We start from the raw sequence: 8,042 nt of genomic DNA, 5'->3' as shown, positions 1-8,042 counted from the left end.
TATTCACACTGTGATCAATTTCAAGTTACCAATGTCAACCAGATAACAAAATTGCTGAAAATTTAGCAGTTGGCTCTTGATAGCAGGTTTGAGTCAGTTCCAACACACTACTGCTTCAAACATGTTATTTCTTCTGTTCATTCCCTGTACGAGGTTGAATAGTGTTCCCCCCAAATCATGTCCACTCAGAACCCCAGAATGTGACCTCATTTGGTGACTGCACGCCACGTATCTGAAAACAATAAAATTTATTTTTAAAAAAGAATGTGACCTCATTTGGAAATAACATCTTTGCAGACATAACTAATTAAGGATATCAAGATGAAATCATCTTAGATTTAGGGTGGGCCCTAAACCTAATAATTGATGTCCTTTTAAGAAGAGGAGAGGACACAGAGACACACACAGAGAAGTAGGCCATGTGGAGACAGAGATTAAAATTATGCTGTCACAAATCAAGAAATGCCAGGAGCTACCAGGAGCTGGAAGAGGCAAGAAAGAATTCTTCTGTAGAGTCACAGAGAGCATGGCCTTGCTGCACCATGATTTCTGACTTCTAGCTGCCAGAACTGTGAAAGAATAAATTTCTTGTGTTTTAAGCCACTCAGCTTATGGTATTTTGTTACAGCAGCCTTGGGAAACTAATACATCCCCCAAATTTGATCTTGGAAAATCCTTTTTCATCCATCAAGCTTCAAGTTAAACATTACTTCCTCAGAGAAGGCATTCTTGACTAAATCAGATCCCCCCATCAAAAGTTAGATTTCTCGGCCAGGCACGGTGGCTCACACCTGTAATCCCAGCACTTTGGGAGGCCGAGGTGGGCGAATCACCTGAGGTCGGGAATTTGAGACCAGCCTAACTAACGTGGAAAAACCCTGTCTCTATTACAAATACAAAATTAGCCAGGCATGGTGGCGCATGCCTGTAATCCAAGCTACTCGGAAGGCTGAAGCAGGAGAATCACTTGAACCCAGGAGGCAGAGGTTGTGGTGAGCCGAGATTACACCATTGCACTCCAGCCTGGGCAACAAAAGCGAAACTCTGTCTCAAAAAGTAAATAAATAAATAAATAAATAAATAAATAAATAAATAAATAAATAAAAAGTTACATTTCTTTTTAGTCTGTGTTATACTTCATAATAAAATATGGAAAGATAGGTAGATAGATCGATAGGATTTTTTTTCCATGTCTTTTTTTTTTTTTTCAACATGTCATGTTTTACCCCACTTGACATGAGGGTAGGGAAGGGACCTGGATCTTGTTCAATGCATATTCCCAATCCTTATGGCAGAGTTCCTGTACTTAGTAGATACTCTTTCTTTGTTCTGACCCTCTCCTGAGTCTCCTACATCACCATGTGCTCCTCTCAGTATCCTTTGCTGTTTCCCCTTCATCTCCCCAACCATTAAACGTTAGAAGGTCCCACAGCTCAGTCTTCAGACCTCTTTTCTTCTCTATCCACATTTACTTCCTAGGTAATTTCATCTTGTTTCATGGCTTTAACTGCCTTCTATATGCTGACAAATCCCACGTGTATATCTCCCCTGAACTATAGACTTGTTTATCCAAGATGCCTACTTGTAATCTCTGCCTCTGTGTCTGTTAGAGTGTTTTATTTCTTAGTCTCGATGCAAGTTACAGATGCAGTTGTTTTGTGAAAATTCGATGAGCACTTTTCTGTTAGAATGTGATATTTCAATTAAAAACTATTTTTAAAGTAAAAAAGTAATTAACAAGTCCCAAAGCAAAACTCCTAATCTTGCCCCCCTTGCCTGTTTCTTGCACCACCTACCCCATGTTGGTATCTGGAAACTCCATTTTTCCACCTGCTCAAGGTGGAATCATTGGAGGCATCCTTGACTTCTGACACCCATGTCCAATCCATCAATTCTGCAATTATGTTCTCACTTCAAAATATATCTAGAGTATAACCACTTCTTTCCACTTTCCAGTGCAAGCCATCATTCTCATCTCCCTTCACCAGTCAACGTCTCAGCACTGCAGAGTCTATTCTCAGCACTGCAGCCCCATCACTCCTTGGCTGAACACCTCCCAATGACTTCACTTCCCACTCAGAGTAAAAATCCAAGTGCTTTTCAGAGCCTGATCCTATCCCCTTATGCCTTTCTCCTCACTTACTCCACATCACTGTCCTTGCTATTCCTCAAATGGGCCAAGCACAGTCTTTTGTATTGTTACTCCCTCTGCTCAGAATTCTCTTCCCCAAAATATCTGCCTAGCTCACCCCCCCCCCCCCCACTTCCTTAAGGTTTCTGCTCAAATGTCACTTTCCCAGTGAGGCATCCTCCAACCACTCAATACAAAATAGTAACCCACCTCTCCCTGGCACTCGTTAACTCCCTTCCCTCGCTTTTTCTTCCTCCCAATACTTATTCATTTATTGTCATATCCACCCACTAGAGTAATAACCTCCATGAGACTGGAGACTTTATCTATTTTGTTCACTGTTCTATCTATCCCTAAGCTTAGACCAGTGCCTGGTACGTAGTAGATGCTCAACAAATAAATGATCTCAGAGGGTAGAATTAACTGTTAGAATAGATGCCTCTTGAGAATACTGAAGAGGAAGGAATGTATTCTAGAACCTGTGAAGGGGTTAGAAATCAATAATACTTCACAAATAAACTGATATTGAAACACAGTTATGGAAAATGAGTAGGACTTTTATTCTTTGAGAAAGGATAAAGGACAGTCTACAATTCCCATACAAGCAAAAATATTATTACTTAAAAATAAAATCCAAAAATAAACAAAAAGGAAAAAGGAATTGTCTCATATTATAAACCAGGACCTTTCCCTATCAACTGTGGGACTAGTTAAAAATACAGGGTAAAACTTTTGCTGGATTAAACAATCTCAAGTAATATGTCCTTCTTAACAGAATCTGTTTAAGAGTAAGGAATTCACTAACTTCACTGCTTGTTAAAATAAAAACATTAAAATTTCACCTGCAATGCCTCTTGAAATTTAGTTGATAAGCCCGCCTCAATCTGGTTTCAGTTTATTCTAAGCCTATGCTTATAGGTATAGGAAAGCAAGTTTTTTGACTATTGGCTTGAATGGTAGTTTCTTATGATAAAACCAGATTTACACAATGAAATTTCAAGAACATTTATAAACAAGTCTATTCCACTAAGATAAGATTTATAAACCTAACACTGTAAAAGCACACAAAAGTGACTTATTTAATTTTGTATGTGCTTCATGTGATATAACATGTATCACTTAATAACCGAGTGGCAAATGGAATTTCAACACTTCTTTGTTGTACTACTTTTTGTAAGAAAAGGAGCAAAATATTGTACTGAATGAATCTAAAGTAGAATCCATTCAACAAATGCATGGCCTCAAAATTCGTTTGGTAAAAACAAAGGCAATCTTGCTCAAAAGACAAAGCTGTACATTCTGATATTCTAGTCTTGGTTTTGCCACTTAGTGGATTGTGCAAGTCACTGGGCCTCATTTGATCCACGCTATTTACAAAGTGGATTTCTGCTCTCATGTTGTATCTGTAGGAGGTAATGCGTTTGGAATTAAATCAAGCCGTCATTACGGAAGCTTAAATGTTTTGAAATGCTAGTACAAAAAAATCATACACTTTCCCAAGGTAATCTGAGATTCAGGAGGAAGTTACTTGAATTGGTACAGATTCTGATTTTGACATGCCTATGGCCTTACACCATAGGTCATTGTTTCTTTGGCTATATTCTCCCTCCCACAATAAACCATGGAATGTTCTCATCCATCATTCAAATTTTAAAATAATCAGCTTATAAACCCAGTAAATAGGTGGTGAATCTGAGAACCCCTATAAGATCCAAACAAATGAAACGATACCAGCCTACACTCAATGAAGGCCAAATAAAATTATGAGCTTTCTGTTTTCTCCTGGTCTAGTCTCATGTGATAGCAGAGAGAAAGGGGAAGAAACCAAACAGTTTTTCATCGTAGGCCCCTACCAATTCCCTTCCTAACTGGTGTCGAATCAAGCATGGGGGGTATCATTCAAGGTGACATTTACTGCTTCCCTTTCCTTCTGCTTAGAGGCCAGCACATGCAGCAGCCTGAAACCTGACCTCAGATACTGATCTCCTATTTTACCCATGAACCTAGCCTGGGACTGTTCAGTTATACACATTCTTGAATCATGCGGCTATCACTTTCCCCTGTCACAGTTGGTTAACCTTGGGGAATTACCATGGGAACAGTCTTGTCCCATGCTTGCTCATGAGATCCAGCATAGATACTGTGCACCTGCCCCAACTGAGTTTCTGGGAAAGTGTGTCTTTTCTCCCCCAGCCTATGTCTCAGTGACAGAGACACTGAGTCTTTTTGTGTGCCCCCTACGGACCCTGAGTCTTGCACATCTGCAATGAATTCCAAACCCAGGAAACTTATTTCCGAGCTTTCGAAGTGTTTAGATTTGAACTGGGATCTTTGAAACTTAAAGGTTTCCTCATTATATAGGGTTAGGAATTCCAGATGTTTTAACCTGGGTGTATTACAGGGGAACTTCAACACAGAGAAAAGGAGCTTCCTGGATGCCAGCGAACCCAGGGTCATGCCAATGGCTTTAGCATGCTGAGGTTCCCTTTTAGAAATTCTAGTGTTGCTTCTAGATTGCTGCTAGGGCAATAGAAGACCCTGACAATCTACGGTTCCCTGACATTCCCTGGGTCTGGAAATACTCGGCAAATTTGAAGTCTTTTGTTGTTTGAGTTAAGAATATGCTTGGAAAAGTGCATCATTCAGCTCTCAAACTAAATGATGTAGGCTCTAAATAGCTCCCATGACAGTCTGTCTCAGAAAAGAATGCATTTCACAGAAGTATTCAGGGACTCCATTTTTTAAAGAGTTCTTGTAAGCCAATAAGAACTGAACATATAAGATATTAGAAGAAAAAAAAAAAAGCATGGAAAAATTTCCTTTAAAAGGCACTCCTGAGAAATTTAATTTAATGCCCTTAAAAAAATTACTGCCATCCACTGCAACCAAGGATTTGCTGGAGAAGAGAAGGTCAGGCTTTGGGGAAACTTCAATTCATTTTAGAAACACAGCACAAACATCAATATCAGTGGCATAGATATTTACTTAAGCTCATTGGTATTAATTGGTATAACCTTTAGTGAGATTTAAATGCTTACAACAAATACTCAGTGGCAGCTTTCTCAGCAACTGGGACCAAATAGATCTTTGGGAAACCAGCTACTGCTGTCACACTCAATGCAATTCTGGAAGACTCTGTCAAAAACAGAGCACACTGGGCCGGGCCCTGTGGCTCACGCCAGTAATCCCAGCACTGTGGGAGGCCAAGGCAGGTGGATCACTTGAGGTCAGGAGTTTGAGACCAGCCTGGCCAACATGATGAAACCCCGTCTCTACTAAAAATACAAAAATTAGCTGGGCGTGGTGGTGCACACCTGCAATCCCAGCTACTGGTGAGGCTGAGGCAGGAGAATCATTTGAACCTGGGAGGTGGAAGTTGCAGTTAGCGGAGATCGCACTACTGCACTCCAGCCTGTCTCAAAAGAAAAAAAAAAAAAAATACATTGGTCAGGCCATTTCTGAATTCACAGACTTTCACTGCTACCTGGATCAACAAGGTTTTTTAGAAATCAGAAACACAAATCCAGATCAGGAGGAGAGTTCTTTGCCTATAAAGACAACTGTTTTTCCAACAACTGTAGGTCACCAGGGATGATGGACGATGAAGGGCTATGAACTTCACTGGAATTTCACAGAGAAGACAGCAATCAAAATACTTTTCTTCTCCCACAATGCAGACTTTGAGAACACTATCTTGCCACTGTAAGATAGTGATCCACCGGGGTGGGCGGATCACGAGGTCAGGAGATTGAGACCATCTTGGCCAACATGGTGAAACCATGTCTTTACTTAAAAAATACAAAAATTAGCTGGGTGTGGTGGCAGGCCCCTGTAGTCCCAGCTACTCAGGAGGCTGAGGCAGGAGAATCATCAGCCTGGTGACAGAGTGAGACTCCGTAAAAAAAAAAAAAAAAAAAAAAAAAAACAAGAAAAAGAACACTATCTTGTCGCCACTGACTCTTAAAATGCTAGAGAAGTTGGGACAATAGTTCATGGGTAGGGATGAGGTTTGAGAGGACGAAAAGAAGATATGGATACAGATAGCAGGACAAATAAACAAACAAACAAAAAAGCATTACTTATTCCAGAAACTATGTTCACTTCTGTCAGGCTTCTCAACGCCAAAGCTAGGTGTGTGAAAATTCATTCAAAAGTAGAAAATGACCTATTCCCTACCAGATCATAAATTCCAGGAAATGCCAGGCGCTTTGATTATTATGGCCCATATGCCATGAATTCATTAAAACACAGACCTGTTTAAGTTACAGGAAGCACAGCTTTGTGGAATGAGCACCAGACTGAGTTCTGGCTTGACTGTTCTCTTTTAAGTGATGCTAGGTGATCTGCTTAATCTTTCTCTGAATTCTAACTCTCCAACTGTAAGAAGAAAGAAAGACAGGAGAGAGAAGAAGGCAGGAAAAAAATTCTCCATTTCTCTTGCTTATCATTGAAGGATTCTGTGAGAATTGACGAATAGTATCCTTAGAACACTGAGAAGCTTCTGGAAGCCATTCACATCTTAATGCCACTAACAGCTGCTGCTGATGTGAAGGCATCTCTCAGAGCTGCAAGCATGGAGCTTGGTCCATATCCCCATAGGACTCCACAGCGCCTGGGATATCGACAGAGGTTCATACTACACACTTCCTTCTTCAGCAAGTCCCACTTGTAAGTGATGGTTCATTGGTATTCTCTGATGTTCCTTGTGTAGGAGGTAGAAGCTGACTGCTTATTTTTAAAATAATTTCCTAAGAGAGATTAAAAAAAAAAAGCATTTTAACTGGGGAAAGGAAGGGAAAGGAAACTTCTCATTCAGGGATAAATGGATTGATTCATTTGCTCACTCCACAAACTTTTCTGGAGCAGCTCCAATGTGCCAGAAACTGTGCTGGCCTCTGGGGATTCAAGGCCAAATGAGGCAGGGCTCCGAGCACAGGGAGCTTGTGGTCTCATGGGAGAGGAAGATGACCAAGCCTGTGATCCTAACACTGTGCTGAGGGTAAGGCCATGTGCTTACAAGAGCCCATTTTGGCTATATCTAAACTGTTGTGGGGTTTCCAGAACAGGGCATGCCATGCGCTGGATTGGAAAGACACATAGGAATTAGACTGAGAAGAAGGAAAGGGTATTCCAGGCAGAAGGACCAGCATCTGCAAACATAGGCATGAAATAGCTTTTCTACATAAAGAAATGGTAAATGAGACAATGTATGAGGATCGCTTAAGAAAGAGTGGGCATTCAACAAATGTTGAAATGAATAGGCAGGGGGCGTCAGTGATAGGCTTAAAGAGCCAGGCAGCTGGTGGTGCCAGCCTAAGTGCCTCGCCTCATCCATGAGGCCCTGATTCTTTGGCTGTTAGGGGAAGAGGCAGGAGGGATGGAGTGGTACACCCAGGATCCCATCTTGCCCCGCCTGTGCTCACCTTCCATCCTCAAAATTCCAATTGCAGTTTCTGCTCCAGCACCACACAGGTAAAGAGAAAGTGACTGTGTCGGATATGCTTTTCTCAGAATCACTGATTTGACAAGGTGCTTGTCTCTAAATTCATGACTGCAGAAAATGTGTAGGACTGCTAGACAATGTGAACACTCTTAGCTAAAGAGATGCAGCCTTCTCTGGATACCGTGGTCTGAAATCTTAGAGAATGTGTTTTGGTGAGTTGGAGCAGTTACCTTCCAAAAAACACTAAGGATAACCAACGTTCACTAAGCTATCATTAGATGCCAGGCACTATGATTGTCAGAGGATATCGTGATAGCCAAGAAATGACCTGTGAGAAACTAGCCATTAGAAACACAAAAAAAGCAAGCCCTTGCCAACTTCTGATTAGCACGTGAGATTTCTTTGTTAGTGTTTTAAATATATTCATTTCCCACAGTTCGGCAGTATGGAAGAGACATTTAGACCAGA

Source organism: Piliocolobus tephrosceles, chromosome 12 (assembly GCF_002776525.5).
Source record: "Piliocolobus tephrosceles isolate RC106 chromosome 12, ASM277652v3, whole genome shotgun sequence".
NCBI lineage: Eukaryota > Metazoa > Chordata > Mammalia > Primates > Cercopithecidae > Piliocolobus > Piliocolobus tephrosceles.
This window is presented reverse-complemented; position numbering follows the sequence as displayed.